Source organism: Loxodonta africana, chromosome 8, assembly GCF_030014295.1.
Source record: "Loxodonta africana isolate mLoxAfr1 chromosome 8, mLoxAfr1.hap2, whole genome shotgun sequence".
Taxonomy (NCBI): Eukaryota; Metazoa; Chordata; class Mammalia; order Proboscidea; family Elephantidae; genus Loxodonta; species Loxodonta africana.
Genome location: NC_087349.1, coordinates 121056042 through 121077330, shown reverse-complemented (window position 1 = coordinate 121077330; position 21289 = coordinate 121056042). Strand labels below are relative to the sequence as shown.

The 21289-nt window shown below is 39.2% G+C and overlaps 1 long non-coding RNA gene across 1 annotated transcript in view; it reads right to left on the bottom strand.

Annotated features, from left to right (window-relative positions):
- Positions 1-2965: 2965 nt before the first annotated feature.
- Positions 2966-21289, bottom strand: part of LOC135232270 (uncharacterized) — a 51942-nt gene continuing 33618 nt past the window's right edge. The window contains exon 3 of the long non-coding RNA XR_010322793.1: positions 2966-4157. This is a non-coding gene — a long non-coding RNA (uncharacterized LOC135232270). The remainder of the gene's footprint in view (positions 4158-21289) is intronic.

Below are 21289 nucleotides of genomic sequence, written 5' to 3'. Positions count from 1 at the left end.
AAATCAGCAGGTAAGTTGCTAGACCCGAGAACTGGAGGTCAGATGAACAAGAGGCAGCTGCAGGATCCAGAGAGGGCAAAAGCCAGGATGTCCTCTTATATTCATATTTGGATGCAGGCTACATGCCCAAGGAAACTCCCTTTCAGCCGATTGGGTACTCACAGTGGATCCCATTATGGGGGTGATCACATATCAACACTGAGAATCATGGCCCAACCAAGTTGACACACAATCTTAACCATCACATATAGAGATCAAATTTATTATTGGTTACCAGGGGCAGGAGAGAGAAGAGAAAGCGGGAGTCATTGTTTAGGGAAGTAGGGAGCATTTATTTATGGTGATGGAAAATTTGGCAATGATTATGGGTGGTGGTTACACACGTGATTAATGTAATTGATATCACTAAATTGTATGCCTGAAAAATGTTGAATTGGCAAATGTGCTATAAAATATACATATATATATTTTTAAAACAGTAAAAAAGGATATCAGACAGAACTTAAAATGACTATATTTAATATTTTGGAAGTAATGAAAGACAAGAAAGATAACGTTAAATACATGTACAAAGAAGAATGAATTGTATTTGAAAAAGAAATATAACTTAAAGAAAAGAAAAAAAATAACTGAAATTTAAAATGTAATGCATGGGTTAAGCAGCAAATTAGAATAACTGAGGAGAAAATTAGTGAACTGGAATATAAATCTGAAAAGAGAACCTATAATGAAGTAGAAAGTCAAACAGATGGAATATATGAAAAAGGGTTAAGAGACATGGAAGATAAAGTAAGAAGATGTCTTAGTCATCTAGTGCTGCTATAACAGAAATACCACAAGTGGATGGCTTTAACAGAGAAGTTTATTCTCTCACAGTCCAGTAGGCTAGAACTCCGAATTCAGGGCGCCAGCTCCAGGGGAAGGCTTTCTCTCTTTGTCGGCTCTGGAGGAAGGTCCTTGTCATCAGTCTTCCCTTGGTCTGGGAGCATCTCTGCACAGGAACCTTGGGTCCAAAGGACGCGCTCTGCTCCCAGTGCTGCTTTCTTGGTGGTATGAAGTCCCCATGTCTCTCTGCTCGCTTCTCTCTTTTATATCTCAAGTGAGACTGGCTTAAGACAATATCTAATCTTGTAGACCTCATCAATATAACTGCTGCTAATCCATCTTATCACATCATATTGATAGGATTTACAACATATAGGAAAATCATATAAAATCATGGACAATCACACAATACTGAGAATCATGGCCCAGCAAAGTTGACAGATATTTTGGGGGACATAATTCAATCCATGACAGAAGGTTTAACACATGTGTAATTAGAGACCCAGATAGGAAGAGAGAGAAAATGGGGGAGGAGCAATATCTGAAAGAATAATGACTAAGAATTTTCCAGAAATGGTGAAAGACACTAACCTATAGATTCAAGGAGATAAACAAATCTCAAGCAAAATAAATAAAAAGAAATCCACACTGCTGTTTACATAAGAGTGAAATGTGTAACACCCAAGAGGGTGTACTTTAGGAGGAAACTGGAAGATGGAAGATCTGGGTTGCAAATGATAATACAGAGCACAGAAAATAGTAACTATGTGGGTAAATTTATACAAACATTGGCCTTAAAAATATTAACAATAATATATTGTAGTGTTTGGAAAAAAAAAAAAAAAAACAAGGAGGAGTGTGGTAGGCATAATAATTACACCCTGAAGATGTTCTCCCCCACGCTCTTGCCATATCCTAATCCTTAGAACCTGTTACATAGCAAAGGGAAACTGAGGTTGCAGATGGAATTAAGGTTGGCAATCAGATGACTTCAAGATGCAGAGATTATCCTCGGTTATCTGAGTGGGCCCAGTGTAACTACAAGGGTCCTTAAAGGTAGAAAAGGGAGACCAAAAAAAGCCAGGGTGATGCGATGTTAGAATGGCTTGACATGCTGTTATTGGACGTGAAGACAGAGGAAGGGGATCACAGCTGAGAAATGTAGGTGGCCTCTGGAAGCCGGAAAAGGTAAAAAAAAAAAAAAGGTAAGGATATAGATTATCTCCTAGAGCTTCTAGCAATAAATGCAGCCTTCTCAACATCTTGATTTTAGCCCAAATGAGACCCATGACATCAATAGCATATTTGTCAGAAGGGAATTAATGGAGTTAAAGTATTGTAAGACCCTTTAATTTGTCTGGAGAGGATAATTGGTGTGGTGAAGCCAGCACACAGTCTCTCACGAGACATTCCTGCACATCTCTTTCCAACTCCACATTCAGTGAGGGTAGCTTGAAAACATCCCTGATGGGAGTATTTTAATTTGCATGTGCCTAATTTTTTTTTTTTTTTAATAACATAGCAAAGGCCCAGTGGCACAGTGGTTAAGAGCTACGGCTGCTAACCAAAAGGTTAGCCATTCGAATCCACCAGCCGCTCCTTGGAAACCCCATAGGCAGTTTTACTCTGTTCTATAAGGTTGCTATGAGTCGGAATCAGCTCTATGGCAATGGGTTTTGTGTGTGTGTGTGTGTGCACATTATGTATTTTTTTACAACAATAAAAATAGAAAATGAAAAGACAACACCCAGGATATGAGAATATACTTGCAAATCATATATCTGGTAAAAGTCTAATATTCAGAATATATAAAGAACATACACAACTCAACAAATACATGAAAAGGTACTTAACATCAATAGTCTTTAGGGAAATACAAACCAAAACCACAATGAGTTATCGCTTCATACATACTAGGATGGCTATTACGTAAAAAGTAGAAAATAACAAACACTGGTGAGAATGTGGTAAAATTGGAAACCTTCTTCCATTGCTGGTGGAAAAATAAAGTGGTGTAGTCACAGTGGAAAAAAAGGTCAGCAGTTCCTTGCTTTGGAGGTTTAGGGTCACGGTTTCATGAGACACCCCAGACAATTCACCTAATAACATGTAAAATGCTTCCATTCTGCCTCCTAGATCATTGTGTAGTGACTGGGGTCTTTTTTTTTTTTTTTTAATTGTGCTTTCAGTGAAAGTTTACATCTCAAGTCACTTTCTCATCCAAAAACTTATAAACACGTTGTTACCCCACCCTGATTGCTCTCCCTATTATGTGATAGCACACTCCTCCCTTCCACCCTGATTTCCCATGTCCATTCAACCAGCTCCTATCCCCTTCTGCCTTTTCATCTCACCTCTGGGCAGGAGCTACCCATTTAGTCTTATGTATCTACTTGAACTAAAAAGCATACTCTCCACAAGTATCATTTTATGTCTTACAGTCCAGTGTAATCTTTGTCTGACGAGGTGGCTTCAGGAATGGTTTCAATTCTGGGCTAACAGAGAGTGTGGAGGCTATGTCTTCTGGAGTTCCTCCAGTCTCAGTCTGACCGTTAAGTCTGGTCTTTTTACTAGAATTTTAGTTCTGCATCCCACTTTTCTCCTGCTCTGTCAGGGACTCTGTTGTGCTCCCTGTCAGGGCAGCCATTGGTAGTATCCAGGCACCATCTATTTCTTCCAGTCTGAGGTTAATGGAGTCTCTGGTTTATGTGGCCCTTTCTGTCTCTTGGGCTAGTATTTTCCTTGTGTCTTTGGTGTTCTTCTCCTTTGCTCCAGGTGGTTCGGGACAAATTGATGCATCTTAGATGGCCAGTCACTAGGTTTTATGACCCCAGACGCCACTCACCAAAGTAAGATGCAGAACATCCTCTTAACAAAATTTGTTATGCCAGTTGACCTAGATGTCCCATGAAACCGTGGTCCCCAGACTCACGCCCCTGCTACTCTGTCTCTTGAAGTATTTGGTCGGATTCAGGAAGCTTCTTACCTTTTGGTTTAGTCCAGTTGTGCTGACTTCCCCTGTGTTGTGTGTGTTGTCCTTCCCTTCACCTAAGATAATTCTTGTCTACTATCTAGTTAGTGAATTTTCCTCTCCCTCCTTTTCCACCCTTGTAACCATCAAATAATGTCTTCTGCGTTTAAACCTTATTTCAGTTCTTATTATGGTGGTCTCATACAATATTTGTCCTTTTGTGACTGACTAATTTCACTCAGCATAATGCCTTTCAGATTCATCCAAGTTATAAGATGTTTTGCAGATTCATCGGTGTTCTTTATCGTTGTGTAGTATTCCATTCTCGTGTTCTTCCCCGGCGTTTCTCAAGCTGAAAGAACTGAAAAAAAAAATTCAAGCCAGAAGTTGCAATAGTGAAGGATTCTATGGGGAATAAATGATGCAGGAAGCATCAAATGACGATGGAAGTAATACACAGGGTCATTATACCAAAAAGAATTAGTCGACGTTCAACCATTTCAAGAGGTAGCTTATGATCAGGAACCAATGAACTGAAGGAAGAAGTCCAAGCTGGTCTGAAGGCATTGGCAAAAAACAAGGCTCCAGGAATTGACGGAATATCAACTGAGATGTTTCAATAAACAGATGCAGCGCTGGAGGTGCTCACTCGTCTATGCCAAGAAATATGGAAGACAGCTTCCTGGCCAACTGACTAGAAGAGATCCATATTTATGCCTATTCCCAAGAAAAATGATCCAACCAAATGTGGAAATTATAGAACAATATCGTTAATATCACATGCAAGCAAAATTTTGCTGAAGATCATTCAAAAATGGCTGCAGCAGTGTATCGACAAGAAACTGCCAGAATTCAGGCCGGTTTCAGAAGAGGACGTGGAACCAGGGATATCAATGCTGATGTCAGATGGATCCTGGATGAAAGCAGAGAATACCAGAAGGATGTTTACTTGTGTTTTACTGACTATGCAAAGGCATTCGACTGTGTGAATCATAACAAATTATGGATAACACTGCAAAGGATGGGAATTCTCGAACACTTAATTGTGCTCATGAGGAACTTTTACATAGATCAAGAGGCAGATCTTCGGACAGAACAAGGGGATACTGACTGGTTTAAGGTCAGGAAAGGTGTATGCCAGGGTTGTATCCTTTCACCATACCAACTCAATCTGTATGCTGAACAAATAATCCGAGGAGCTGGACTATATGATGAAGAACGGGGCATCAGGATTGGAGGAAGACTTGTTAACAACCTGCGTTATGCAGTTGACACAACCTTGCTTGCTGAAAGTGAAGAGGCCTTGAAGCACTTACTGATGAAGATCAAAGACCACAGCCTTCAGTATGGATTACACCTCAACATAACGAAAACAAAAATCCTCACAACTGGACCAATGAGCAACATCATGATAAACGGGGAAAAGTTTGAGGTTGCCAAGGATTTCATTTTGCTTGGATCCACAATCAACAGCCATGGAAACAGCAGACAAGAAATCAAACGACGCATTGCATTGGGTAAATCTGCTGCAAAGGACCTCTTTAAGGTGTTGAAAAGCAAAGATGTCACCTTGAAGACTAAGGTGCACCTGACCCAAGCCATGGCGTTTTCAATTGCCTCATAAGCATGCGAAAGCTGGACAATGAATAAGGAAGACGGAAGAAGAACTGACGCCTTTGAATTGTGGTGTTAGCAAAGAATACTGAGTATACCACGGACTGCCAAAAGAACGAACAAATCTGTCTTGGACGAAGTACAACCAGAATGCTCCTCAGAAGCAAGGATGGCCAGACTGGGTCTTACATACTTTGGACATGTCAGGAAGGATCAGTCCCTGGAGAAAGACATCATGCTTGGCAAAGTATAGGGTCAGCGGAAAAGAGGAAGACCCTCAAAGAGGTGGATTGACACAGTGGCCGCAACGAGCTCAAGCAAAACAACGACTGTAAGGATGGCGCAGGACCCGGCAGTGTTTCATTCTGTTGTGCATAGGGTCACTATGCATCAGAACCGACTCGATGGCATCTAACAACAACAACAACAGTATTCCGTTGTGTGAATATACCATAATTTTTAATCCATTCTTCTGCTGATGGGCACCTATGTTGTTTCCATCTGCTATTGTAAACAGTGCTGTGATGAACATGGGTGCTCATGTGACAGCTCTTATTTTTCTAGGATATATTCCAAGGAGTGGAATTGCTGGATTATATGGTACTTCTCATGGGTCCCTATAAGTCAGAATCGACTCAACGGCATTGGGTTTTTTTTTTTTATGGTACTTCTCATAGGGTCACTATGAGTCGGAATCGACTTGAGGGCACTGGGTTTGGTTTTGGATGGTACTTCTATTTCTAGTTTTTTAAGGAAGCACAAAGTTGATTTCCAAAGTGGTTGTACCATTTTACATTCCCACCAGCACTGTATAAGTGTTCCAGTCTCTCCACAACCTCTCCAACATTTATTTTGTATTTTTTGGATTAATGCTAGCCTTGTTGGGGTGAGACGGTATCTCATTGTAGTTTTCATTTGCATTTCCCTAATGGCTAATGATCATGAGCATTTCCTCACGTACCTGTTAGCCAGCTGAATGTCTTCTTTGGTGAAGTGCCTGTTCATATCCTTCGCCCATTTTTCAATTGGGTTATTTGTCTTTTTGTTGTTGAGGTTTTGCAGTATTTTTAGGAGCTCCTGGTTACCTAGTTTTTTTTTTTTCTTTTTTCTGGTGTTTATGCAGTTAGCTATGTTTTCTATTCTGTTTATGCCATGTATTAGGGCTCCTAGCATTGTCCCTATCTTTTCTTCCATGATCTTTATCATTTTAGATTTTATATTTAGGTCTTCGATCCATTTTGAGTTAGTTTTTGTGCATGGTGTGAGGTATGGGTTTTGTTTTATTTTTTGGCAGATGGATATTCAGTTATGCCAGCACCATTTGTTAAAGAGACCCTTTTTCAAATATCAGCTGCTTATATGTGGATGAATTCACATTTGGATTCTCAATTCTGTTCCTTGGTCTATGTATCTGTTGTTGTACCAGTACCAGGCTGTTTTGACTACCATGGCAGTAAAACAGATTCTAAAATCAGGTAGTGTGAGGCCTCCCACTTTGTTCTTCTTCTTCAATAATGCTTTACTTATCCAGGGCCTCTTCCCTTTCCATATGAAGTTGGTGATTTGTTTCTCCACCTCATTAAAAAATTCCATTGGGATCTGGATTGGGATTGCATTGTATCTGTAGATCGCTTTAGGTAGAATTGACATTTTCACAAGGTTGAGTCTTCCTATCCATGAGCAAGGTATGTTTTTCCACTTATGTAAGTCTCTTTTGGTTTCTTGCAGTAATGTATTGCAGTTTTCTTTGTATAGGTCTCTTACGTCTCTGGTTAGATTTATTCCTAAGTATTTTATCTTCTTGGGGGATATTGTATTGATTGGTGTTGATTTGATGATTTTCTCTTCAAAGTTCTCTGTGTTGGTGTAGAGGAATCCAGCTGATGTTTGTATGTTATCTTGTATCCTGATACTTTGCTGAAATCTTCTATTATTTCCAGTAGTTTTCTTGTTGATTCTTGGGGTTTTCTGTGTATAAGATCATATCATCTCCAAATAGAGATACTTTTACTTCTTCTTTACCAATTTGGATGCCCTTTATTTCTTTTTCTGGAAACCTTGGAGGCATAGTAGTTAAGAGCTACGGCTGCTAACCAAAATGTCGGCAGTTGGAATCCACCAAGCACTCCCTGGAAACTTTATGAGGCAGTTCTACTCTGTCCTTTAGGGTTGCTATAGTTGGAATCGACTCAATAGCAATGTGTTTGGCTTTTTCTGTTTGTTTGTTTTATTTCTTTTTTTAGCCTAATTGCCCTGGCTAGGACCTCCTGCACAATGTTGAATAAGAGTGGTGATAAAGGGCATACTTGTCTGGTTCCCATTCTCAAGGGGAACGCTTTCAAGACTCTCCATTTAGCATAATGTTGGCTGTTGAGGTTGTATAAATGCCCTTTATTATGTTGAGGAATTTTCCTTCTATTCCTATTTTGCTGAGAGTTTTTATCATGAATGGCTGTCAAATGCCTTTTCTGCATCAATTGATAAGATCAAGCGGTTATTGTCTTTTGTTTTTTCTGTGATGGATTGCATTGACTGTTTTTCCAATGTTGAACCATCCCTGCATACCTGGTATGAATCCCACTTGGTCATGGTGAATTATTTTTTTGATATGCTGTTGAAATCTATTGGCTAGAATTTTGTTGAAGATTTTTGCATCTATGTTCTGTTTTTCTTTTGTCAGTTTTGGCCAATGGTTTATTGATCTTGTTAATCTTTTCAAAGAACAAGGTTTTGGTCTTGTTAATTCTTTCAATTTTTTTTCTAGTCTCTATTTCATTTAATTCTGCTCTTATTTTTATTCTTTGCTTTCTTCTGGGGCCTGAGGGCTTCTTGTGCTGCTGTCTTTCTATTTGTTCGAGTTATATGGTTAACTTTCGATTTTGGCCCTTTCTTCTTTTTGGATTGTGCATTTATTGCTATAAATTGGCCTCTGAGCACTGCTTTTGCTGTATCCCAAAGTTTCTGGTAGGATGTGTTTTCATTCTCACTTGAGTCTATGAATTTCTTTATTCCATACTTAATTTATCCTATAACTCAGTAGCTTTTCAGCAAGGTGTTGTTCAGTTTCCATGTGTTTGATTTTTTTCCCTTGTTTTTTCTGTCATTGATTTCTAGTTTTATGGCTTTATGGTCAGAAAAGATGCTTTGTAATATTTCAGTGCTTTGGATTCTGTTAAGGCTTGGTTTATGGCCTAATATGTGTCCTATTCTGGAGAATGTTCCATGTGCGTTGGAAAAGAAAGTATACTTGGCTGCTGTTGGGTGGAGTGTTCTGTATATGGCTATGAGATCAAGTTGTTTGATTATGGCATTTTGATCTTTCTTGTCTTTATTGAGCTTCTTTCTGGATATTCTGTCCTTCAGCAAAAGTGGGGTGTTGAAGTCTCCTACTATTACTGTGGAGCTGTCTATATTTCTTTTCAATGCTGTTAGAGTTTGTTTTATGTACTTTGGAGCCCTGTCATTGGGTGTGTAAATATTTATTATGGTTATGTCCTCCTGGTGTATTGACCCTTTAATCATTACATAGTGTCCTTATCCTTTGTGGTGGATTTTATTTTAGTCTATTTTATCAGAGATTAATATTGCCACTCCTGCTCTTTTTTTGATTGTTGTTTGCTTGATATATATTTTTTCCATCCTTCGAGTTTTAGTTTGTTTGTGTCTTTAGGTCTAAGGTGTGTCTCTTGTAGGTAGCATATAGATGGATGGTGTCTTTTTTATCCATTCTGCCACTCTCTGTCTCTTTATTGGTGCATTTAGTCCATTTACATTCAGCATAATTATTGATAGGCATGAATTTAGTGCTGTCATTTTGATGTATTTTTGTGTGTGTTATTGACAGTTTCTTTGTTCCACTTAATTTTCTGTGCTGAGTCATTTTTCTTTATGTATTTTCTTTTCATCCTTTTCATTGTTGTTGATTTTGTATTTGCTGAGTCTTTATGCTTATTTTTTGTTTTGATATGTAGGATTTTTAGTTCCCTTTGTGGTTACCTTAATATGTACCTCTATTTTTCCAAGTTTAAATCAATCTTTTATTTCCTTACATTGCCTTGATTTCCTCTCCATATGAAAGATCTATGACTACAATACTTAGTCCCTCTTTTTTGTTTTAATGCTGTCATCTTTTACATATTGACGTCTCTGTTTCCCTATTATCAGTGTCTTAGCTTTGATTTATTTGTGATTTCCCTATCTGAGTTGATAGCTGGTCATTCTGTCCTGTGTTCCAGTCTTGGGTTGTTATCTGATATTACTGATTTTCTAATCTGAAAACTCCCTTTAGTATTTCTTGTAATTTTGTTTGGTTTTTATAAATTTCCTAAACTTCTGTTTATCTGGAAATGCCCTAATTTTGCCATCATATTTGAGATACAGTTTTGCTGGATATATAAATCTTGGCTGGCAATTTTTTTCCTTCAAGGCTTTATATATTTCATCTCATTGCCTTCTTTCCTCCATGGCTTCTTCTGAGTAGTCAGAGCTTAGTCTTATTGACTTTCCTTTGTAGGTGGCTTTTCATTTATCCCTAGATGCTCTTAAAATTCTCTCTTTATCTTTGGTTTTGGCAAGTTTGATCATAATACGTTTTAGTGGCTTTCTTTTGGGATCTGCGTTGTGTGGTGTTCCATGAGCATCATGGACAGACATCTTCTTATCTTTCACGATACCAGGGAAGTTTTCTGCCAACAAATCTTGAACAATTTTCTATTTATTTTCTGTTATCCCTCCTGTTCTGGTACACCACTCATAGGTTATTCCTTTTGATAGTTGTTGTTGTTGTTAGGTGACGTTGAGTCGGTTCCGACTCATAGCGACACTATGCACAACAGAATGAAACACTGCCCAGTCCTGTGCCATCCTTACAATCGTTATGCTTGAGCTCATTGTTGCAGCCACTGTGTCAATCCACCTTCTTGAGGGTCTTCCTCTTTTCCACTGACCCTGTACTCTGCCAAGCATGATGTGCTTCTCCAGGGACTCATCCCTCCTGACAACATGTCCAAAGTATGTAAGACGTGGTCTCTCCATCCTTGCCTCTAAGGAGCATTCTGGCCGCACTTCTTCCAAGACAGATTTGTTCGTTCTTTTGGCAGTCCATGGTATATTCAATATTCTTTGCCAACACCACAATTCAAAGGTGTCAACTCTTCTTCGGTCTTCCTTATTCATTGTCCAGCTTTCACATGCATATAATGTGATTGAAAACGCCACGGCTTGGGTCAGGCACACCTTAGTCTTCAGGGTGACATCTTTGCTCTTCAACATTTTGAAGAGGTCCTTTGCAGCAGATTTGCCCAATGCAATGCATCTTTTGATTTCTTGACTGCTGCTTCCATGGCTGTTGATTGTGGATCCAAGTAAAATGAAATCCTTGACAACTTCAATATTTTCTCCGTTTATCATGATGTTGCTCATTGGTCCAGTAGTGAGGACTTTTGTTTTCTTTATGTTGAGGCGTAATCCATACTGAAGGCTGTGGTCTTTGATCTTCATTAGTAAGTACGTAATTCTTAGGGTTTCTTCATTTGTTAAAATTTTTACCAGATTTTTTGTCAAATAACTTGGTGTCAGAAGCTTTAACTTCAACCTCACTAATTCTGACTTCCATTGTCAGTTCTGTTCCTATGACTTTCTATTGAGTTGTCTAATTCTGAAATTTGATTGTTAATCTTTAGGATTTCTGATTGTTGTTTTTCTGTGATTCTTGCAGCCTGTTAAATTTGTCATTATGCTCTTGAATAACATTCTTAAGTTCCTCTATTGCCTCGTCTGTGTGTTCCTTGTCTTGTTCTATGTTTAGCCTGATCTCTTTCCTGATCTCTTGAAGAGCTCTGTATATTAATCTTTTGAATTCTATCTCCAGTAATTCCAATAAATTTTCTTCCTCCAGAAGGTTTCTTGGTTCTCTGTTTTGGGTGCTTGCTGAAGCCATCATGGTCCGCCTCTTCATGCGATTTGATATTGACTGTTATCTCTGAGCCATCAATAAATTATTATATTTATTCATTTTATGTTTGCTTACTGTGCCCTAGCTTCTTTTTCTGTTTTCTTTTTATATGCCCAAATAGGCTGGTCATGTGAACTAGTTTGCTTATTGGTGCCTTTGAAGGTCTCACATCCTGTCACCAGGTAGTCTGAACTGTTACTAGGTATGTCAGCCCAGGAGTTCGTTTACTTTTCTTGTACAGATTCAGCTCAGGTGTCCAGTTAGTCAGTCACCAAGTGTGTGGGCAGGCTCTCACCTATAGTCCTAGATTAAAAAAAAATAAAAAAAATAGGCAGGGGCAATTGGAGAGGACACAGATATCTGGTTGCAGTAGGGGGTCATGCACTGAGCAAGGCAGGAGCTGACAGCTGCTCCTGACTGGGAGGAAAGGGTGTCCCTGTTTCCTAGGGCATATAGATGGGTGGGTTTTGCAGCCAGGCTACGGGCACCCAGTGCTGTTGGCTGTAAGGACTGGAAGGCACCACTTTTTCATGGACCTCTGTTGTGAGTGGCTAGGTGGCGTGAGTGGAGCTACCAGTCCTCAGGCCCCCGATGTGTGTAGTTGAGGACACTGCTTAATGGGCAGAGTGGTGTCAAATATCACAAATCTGCCACTCCACCTTATAGCGAATAATAGGCTTCAGGTATATACCCTTTTGTACTTGTGCTAATGAGGGCCTATGCTGTTGAAATGGGCCCACACAGGTCTATGCAGGATTGAAATGCATTCAAATCTGTGGACCACTTATGCCTGTGCCTAGGCAAAAGGTCTGTGCCTGCCCTGAGATCCTGGCTTAGGGGAGCTGGCAGATTCTTTTTCCCTGTTTGTTAATTTGTTCCCTCTCCAAATCTGGGTGAATGGCTCAGAGAATGTGACAGGTCTTACTTCTAGCCCAGGTGACATGGCAATCGCTGAAGCTGGCCTGTACCCGGTGCAGAACAGGGATGGGGAAGGTAAATGGGAGTGGGGCCCTTCCCAAAGAGGGTGTTTTTTGATCTGCTTAGTAGGTTAGACCCATGTATTTATCTTTTGCCAAATGGGCGCTGCTTCTTGCTGGTTCTGTAGGCTCAAGTAGGCTCTCTAAAGCTCAGTGTCTCCCAATGTGGAAAACGTGTCGCGAGCGCTACTGCTTGCCTCACTGCACACACCAGCCGATTCAGCCCGCAGGTTGCTGATTCCCACCGGGTCAGGTCTGACAACTCCTCACTGCTTCCGAAACATCTCTCCCTTCCCCTGTTGCTCAGTCCGATTCCTCAACTTTGCCTTTGATGTTCAGGGCTCCTAGACTGTCATATATAATTGATTCATTTGTTTTTGGGGGTCTTTGTTGTAAGAGGGACTGCAGGAAGCATCTGACTACTCTGCCATCTTAGCCCCACCTCCTACCTGGGGTCTTTTTAAAAATAATTTATTTTATTTTTGTTGCTGTTGAGAATATGCACAGCAGAATATACACAAATTCAACAATTTCTACATGTACAATTCAGCTACAATGACTAAATTCTTTGAGTTGTGCAACCATTTTCAACCTCCTTTTCTGGGTTGCTCTTCTCCCATTAACATAAACTCATTGCCCCCCTAAGTTTCCTAGCTAATTTTTTGAGATGCTGTTGTCAATTTGATCTCATATAATTAGATCTTAAAAGAGCATAATGCTCAAGCAGGCATTCTTTACTAATTAAGCAAAACTACTGTTTTAAGACTTCAGGGGATATTTTTTCGGATTAAGGTTCAAAGATTATCTCAGGTGTATAACTTTGGGGGTTCATCCAGCCTCCATAGCTGCAGAAAGCCAGATTCCATGGGAATTTGAAGTTCTGTTCTGCATTTTCCCCCTTTTGATCAGGATTCTTCTATAGAATCTTTGAATAAAATGTTCAGTAATGGTAGCCAGGCACCATTCAGTTCTTCTGGATGGAGGCAATTAGCCACACATTCCATATCCTCTTCCTATTCCTGACTCTCTTTCTTCCTCTGGTGCTCCTGACAAAAAGACCAATTGTTATAGCTTGGATGGCCATCTGCAAGCTTTTAAGACCCATGCCTGTAACCAATGTCACTGAATTTTACATGTAGACATTGTTGAATTGGTGTATGTTCTGCTGTGTATATTCTCAACAATAACAAAAATCAAATAAATTATTTTAAAAAATGGATTTTAGATGACTTACCACACAAATTCTACCTTGATTTTAATAAATATAGCACTGTCAAAAAAAGTTAAGCAGTTCCTCAAAAATCTGAACATAGGCTCATACTCAAAAGGACTGAAAGTCAGAACTCAAGCAGATATTTGTACACCAGTGTTGGTAACAGCATTATTCACAATAGCAAAAGATGGAAACAACTAAAATGTCCATCAACAGATGAATGGATAAACAAAACGTGATATACAAAGGAATATTACACAGCCAAAAAAGGAATGCTACAACATGTATGAATCGTGAACACATTACGCTAAGTGAAATTAACCAGGTGCAAAAGGGAAAATATTGTATGATTCCACTTATATGAGCTATTTAGAACAGGTGAATTCATAGAGATAGAAAGTACAATAAAGGTTACCAGGGGCTAGGGGGATGGGGTAATAGGGAGTTATTGTTTAATAGGTGTAAAGTTTCTGTTTGGAATGATTTTTTAAAATCTGGAAATATAGTAATGGTTATACAACATTGTAAATGTACTTAATGCAGTGTACACTCAAAAGTGGTTAAAATGACTGCTGGTTAAGAAAGTGGCTTAGGTAGATGCACCTTAACATCCCCCTACAACAAAGACTTGAGAAACCAAGTAAAACAGATACAAACAACAAACCCAGGTCCCTGAACATCAAGGAAAAGGTTGAAGAATTAGACTGAACACCAAATTAGGAGGAGAGTTAGAATAAAACCAGCAGGAACACAGAGATTCTCAGTGTCCACACCCAGCCAGCTGGCCCAGCACAGCATAGCCATTTTGAGATGGCAACAAACAACATACCTGTGTGAGGAGCCCAGGAAGGCAACTTCACTGAAAACACAGCTGGAGGCAGGAAGAAATGAGGTAGGCAGGTCATGTGCTCAGTCTGAACTAGTCCAAGGAGATATGTGGGAATGCCATAGCTTTGAAATTAGGGAAAAACAGGGAAGTGCCATTGGAGCAAAGTGAGGTGGACCAAAATCATTGGGGGCCTCAGGATGAGGATTGTCAAGGAAGGAAGTGCACATCTATGGAGGATCAAGGGTAAATACAGGAAAATGGGCAAGAGTTTAGAGTCCCTGGTGATTGCAGAGAAGGGAGGGACCTAGAAACTAATGATGGGATTTCCTATTAGTGGTGTCCATCCACGTGGACAAAAGACATCTATTCAACAATAAAATAGGTTAATTGGAAGTTTCCCCCTTAAACAGCCTCAAGCCACTCTCTGTTCCCCCTTTAGGGCAAGTAGCCCCCGCCCCCATCACCTTCGCAATTAGGTACCCCCAAGAACCCACCCACTGCTTACCCCACCTGGTCTGAAAAATGAAGAGTCCCCTGGGACCTGCCTACCATTCTCCCTGCTCAACCCCCATTGTTAGGCACTCCTGGAGACCTGCCCACACCTGCCACATACCCCACCTGGCCCACACTGCAAGACACACAGGTGGCTTGCTTTGCCCACTACTCCCCCCATGCGCCCAGCATCTACCATGCACACCACCCAGCCCATAAGGCAAGGAGAAACCCATCAACAGCATGCCCCTCCCACACTCTACCTATTCCCTCAGTCCATCCAGAGCATACATGCAGAACCCTGGCCCCTCCTCCTTCACTAGAACACCTATCCATGACTAAACAAAGGGCCTGCCTACCTGTGAGAGTAGTACTGCCTCCTTGGGTCTGCAAAGATGACCCATCCTGCTTGCCAGAGATCGCAATAACAGCACACTCCAATGCAGAAAGACAAGGTGGCCCCACAAGAGCTGTAGAGGGGTCCTGACTACCCAACATCTGGAGCCCCAGAATGGGAAAGGGACCTGCTTGCATACCTCCATGTAATCCTATAAGGGAAGACATATGCACCCAATGACAGAAGATTCCCATGTGTAAGCAACCCATCATACACACCAGTGAGAGAAAATTACTCCCAATTAATCAGTAGCACCATAGTCATACACAGACCAATACTGCAAAACAACAACAAAGAAAACAACACAAAAGAAGGTGGACAATATAAAGAGAAAGGGGAGAAGATAGTCTCCACATATATTGAAACAATGCAAAAAAGACAAACACAAATTAATAAAAACCCAAACCAAATACCCAAATGTGTTGCTGTCAAGTCAATTCTGACTCATAGTGACCCTACAGGACAGAGTAGAACTGCCCTATACGGCTTCCAAGGAGTGACTGGTGAATTCTAACTGCTGACATTTGGTTAGCAGCTGTAGCTCTTAACCACTGTGCTATCAGGGCTCCAAATCAATACAGAAATATAGAAACAATTAAAACAGAATTTTAATGTCTTGAAGACAGTAGTCAATTACAGGCCATATGAAGAAACAGGATAAGATGGCTCAAGCAAATGTGTGAAATAAAGGGACAGAAAATCTTTCTCAGGAAGAACTGATAATGGAACTACCTGACAAGGAATTAAAAAAACTAGTATTAAGGCTCATCAAAGAGATCAAGGAAAAGACAGAAAAAAAGCCTGGAAGAATTCAGGAAGAGTACAAGAACAAAACGGCAAACTCAATAAAGAAACAGAAACCATAAAAAAAGAAACAACTAGAAATTCAGAAGCTTAAATAATTAGAAGTAATTCAATGGAAGGACATAGAAATGGAATTGAAATAATAAAAGAATCATCAAAATAGAAGATCCTTAATACTAATTGTTTGAGAAACAAACAAAAGATTGATTAAAAAAGAAAGCCTAAGGGTTACATGGGACACCATCAAGAGGAATAATGTACACGTATTAGGAATCCAAGAAAAGAGAGAGAAAATAGTACAGAGAGAATTTTTGAAGATATAATGGCAGAAGCCTTCTCAAATATCATGAGAGACAAGAAGATTTCCATTCAAGAAACTCAACTAACCCATACAGGACAGACTTCTAAATAAATTCACCAAGACATATCTTTTTTTTTTTTTTATTGTGCTTTAAGTGAAAGTTTACAAATCAAGTCAGTCTCTCAAAAAACTTACATACACCTTGCTACGCACTCCCAATTGCTCTCTCCCTAATGAGACAGCCTGCTCCCTCCTTCCAGTCTCTCTTTTCGTGTCCATTTTGCCAGCTTCTAAACCCCTCTACCCTCTCATTTCCCCTCCAGACAGGAGATGCCAACATAGTCTCAAGTGTCCACCTAATCCAAGAAGCTCACTCCTTATCAGCATCCCTCTCCATCCCACTGTCCAGTCCAATCCATGTCTGAAGAGTTGGCTTTGGGAATGGCTTCTATCCTGGGCCAACAGAAGGTCTGAGGCCATGACCACCGGCGTCCTTCTAGTCTCAGTCAGACCATTAAGTCTGGTCTTTTTATGAGAATTTGGAGTCTGTATCCCACTGCTCTCCTGCTCCCTCAGGGGTTCTCTGTTGTGTTCCCTGTCAGGGCAGTCATCGGTTGTAGGTAGGCACCCTCTAGTTCTTCTGGTCTCAGGCTGATGTAGTCTCTGGTTCATGTGGCCCTTTCTGTCTCTTGGGCTCGTAATTACCTTGTGTCCTTGGTGTTCTTCATTCTCCTTTGGTCCAAGTGGGTTGAGACCAATTGATGCTGGCCACTTGCCAGCGTTTAAGACCCCAGACACTGCTCTCCAAAGTGGGATACAGAATGTTTTCTCAATAGATTTTATTATGCCAATTGACTTAGATGTCCCCTGAAACCATGGTTCCCAAACCCCCGTCCCTGCTACACTGGCCTTTGAAGCATTCAGTTTATTCAGGAAACTTCTTTGCTTTTGGTTTAGTTCAGCTGTGCTGACCTCGCCCGTATTGTGTGTTGTCTTTCCCATCACCTAAAGTAGTTCACCAAGACATATCTTAATCAAACTTTCAAGAACCAAAACAAGGAAAGAATTTTGAGAGCATCTTGTGAAAAGCAAAATATCACTTACAAAGGGGCCTCAATAAAACTAAGCACTAATTTCTAGTTAGAAATTATGCAGGCGTGAAGGCAATGAGATGACACATACAAAGCCCTGAAATAAAAGTACTGTCAATCAAGAATTATATAACCAGCAAAATTGTCTTTCAAAAATAAGGGCAAAATTAGGACATTTCCAAATAAGCAGAAATTAAGGAAATTTGTAACCACCAGTCCAGCTCTACAAGAAATATTAAGGAAAATCCTTCAGATAGAAAATCAATGACATCAGACAACAACTTGCGATAAAGACACATGACAGCATCACCAAGCCAGATAAACACCTCACGAAAGTAAAATCTACAAAATTGATTACAGTGAACCAGAGATATAAAGTTGTAATCAATGACAACTTCAAAAGAAATGGAGGAATTAATGATGTAGTTATAGAACTTCCATATGGAGAGGAAGGCAATTTTAAGATATAGCAGACTGTTTTAAATATAAACTCATTGCCGTCAAGTCAGTAAACATAAAAACAACAAATGAAAGGAAAAGAAAATCCATATAAAGAACTCAGCACAGAAAGTAAAAAAAAAAACCAAAACAAAGAAACCATTAACACCAAACACACACACACACAAAACTATAACAAAATGGTAGCAGTAAATTCTTATCTATCTATAATTACACTGCATGTAAGTAAATTAAATGCACCAAATCAAGTGGGAGAGAGTGTCAAAATGGATAAAAAATATGACCCATCAATATGTTGTCTACAAGAAACTCATCATAGACACAAAGACATAAATAAGTTAAAAATGAAAGGATGTAAAAAAAAATAGAGCACAAATAGCAACATTAATATCTGACAAAATAGACTATAAGTTAAAACGCATTATAAGAAACAAAGGGAAGGGTTAATTCACCAAGAAAATATAACAGTGATAAATATTTATGCACCCAATGACAAAGCCCCAAAACTTATAAAACAAACTCTAACAGAATTGAAGAGAGAAATAGATATAGAGTAACAGTAGATTTTAACACACCACTTTAGATGATGGATAGAACAACTACAAAGAAAACTAATAAAGATACAGAAGATCTGAATAACACTATGAACCAACTGGACCTAACAAACACATACAGAGCACACCGCCCAACATTAGCACAACATGCATTCTTCTCCAACACACATTGAACATTCTCCAGAATAGAACATATTTTAGGCCACAAAGCAAGCCTCAATAAATTTAAAAAGAATGAAATTGTACAAAGCATATTTTATGACCATAACAGTATGAAACTGGAAATCAATAACAGGAGGAATAAGGAAAATAAATTCAATACATGAAAACGAAATAACACATTACCAAAAAAAAACTATTGGGTCATACAAGAAATCAAAAGTGAAATTAAAAATTACTTAGACTCAAACGACAGTGAAAACACAACATACCAAAACCTTTGGGACATAGCAAGAGCAGTGCTCAGAAAGAATTTTATAGCAATAAATGCATACATTAAAAAAGAATAAAGGTAAAATATCAATCACTTAACCTGTCTACACTTAACTGTGTAGAAAATCTGAACAGTCCCATATAAAAAGAAGAGATTGAAGATGTCATCCAAAACTTCTAACAAAAAAAAAAAGCTCTGGCACAGATGGTTTCAATGGGGAATTTTACAAAAATTCAGAGAAGAGTTGATACCAATTCTGCTCAACTCTTCCAAAACATAGAAAAGAAGGGAATACTCCTTAACTCATCCTGTAAAGCCAGTGTCACCCTGATACCAAAGGCCAGGAAAAGACATCACACACACAAAAAAATTACAGATGAGTATCTCTCAGAAATACAGATGCAAAAATTCTTTTAGTAAACAGAATTCAACAACATATTAAGAAAATTATACAGTATGATCCAGTGGGATATATACAAGGAATGCAAGGTTGGCTCAACATTAGAAAATCAATCAGTGGAATTCACCACGTAAATAAAACAAAGTAAAAGAATCACATGTTCCTCTCAATTAATGCAGAAAAGGCATTTGATAAAATCCAACACCCTCTCCTGGTAAAAATACCAAAATAGACATAGAAGTGAATTCTTCAACATAATTAGGAGCAATAGCCAGTGTTATTCTCAATGGAGAAAGACTGAGAGCTTATTCCTTGAGAACAAGAATGAGACAAGGATGTCCATTATCGTCAGTCTTATTCAATATTCTTGTGGAAGTCCTAGCCAGAGCAATAAGGCAAGAAAGTGAAATAAAGGGTATCTAAATTGGAAAGAAAGTAAAACTATCTCTATTCACTGATGACAGGATTCTATACATAGAAAATTCCAGAGATTCCACAAAAAAAACTATTGGTTCTAATAAAGAATTCGGCAATGTTGCAGGCTACAATATCAACACACAAAAATTTGTTGGGTTCCTTTACACTTACCAGGAGAACTCTGAAAAAAAAAAGTAAGAAAACAATATCAGTTTATTATAGTCCCAAAAGGACTGAATACCTAGGAATAAGCCTAAACAGGGATGTGAAAGATCTATACAATGAAAACTATAAAACATTACTGCAAGAAACTAAAAGAGACCTACACAAATGGAAGAATATTCCATGCTCACGGACTGGAAACCTTAACATTGTGAAAATCTCAACACTACACAAAGTGATCTAAAGATATAATGTAATCCTGATCCAAATTTCAACAACATTCTTTACTGAAATGAAAAAACCAATCAACAATTTTATATGGAAAGGGAAGAGGCCCCAAAAAGCAAAAGCATTATTGAAAAAGAAGAACAAAGTAGTAGGTCTCACATTTCCAAATCTCAAAACATACTATACAGCCACAGTAGTGAAAATGACTTGGTACTGGTTCACTGACAGACACATAGACCAAGGGAACAGAATTGAGAGCCCAGAAGTAAATCCATCCAGCTATGGGCAGCTGATTTTCGACAAGGGGTCAAAGTCCACTCAATGGGAAGAAACAGTCTCTTTAAAAAATGCTACTGGCAAAATTGAATATCCACTCACAGGAAAATGAAAGAGGACCCATAGCTCACACCACACATTAAAAACTAACTAAAAATGGAACAAAGACTTCAATGTTAAAGTTAAAACCCTAAAGTTCCTGAAATATAACATATGGACAAAACTATGTGACGCAATTTTTTAAAATAGATTATCAAACACAACTACAAATGCATGAACAACAGAAGACAAATTAGACTCTTAGGACATCCTAGTTAATTGGCCTAATAACATGTTTAGTGCTTCTGTTCTACCTCCTAGTTTGTTGTGTAGTTCCTGATGTCTTCAAGCTTGTAAGCATGACAACCCCTCCCCCACCTGGTAACTCTTGACTGCTGGACTGATATGAACTCATACAGAAGGTTCCCTACACTGGAGCCAGGAGGAGGGTCACCTAAGTGGAGACTGATCCCTCAACCACCACAGGGTCACTGGGGTTAAGAAACCTACAAGACATATCTCTCAAAGGATACGATGAGGAGTGCCAGCCCATCCGTCTCCTGAAATGGAGGAAATTGTGCTTCCTCTGAATGCCAGCTCAGATATAAACAATCCCCAAGAGCTGGGAAGGAAGCCTCAGGAAAAATAGAGGGCAACACGCAGCAGAGAAGGGGGCTCTTTTAGTGTGGGTTTTCCAACTGAAACATGGTTGTAGGAACAGAGAAGAAAATGGAGTAATAACCAGAAAAGAGGTCTTTCCCCCTGGTGAACAAATTGATTTCTGCATGATATCTCACCTCAGCGTCAGTGCCTACTGGTGGACAGACTGACTACAGTGTATTCCCTAATGTGTT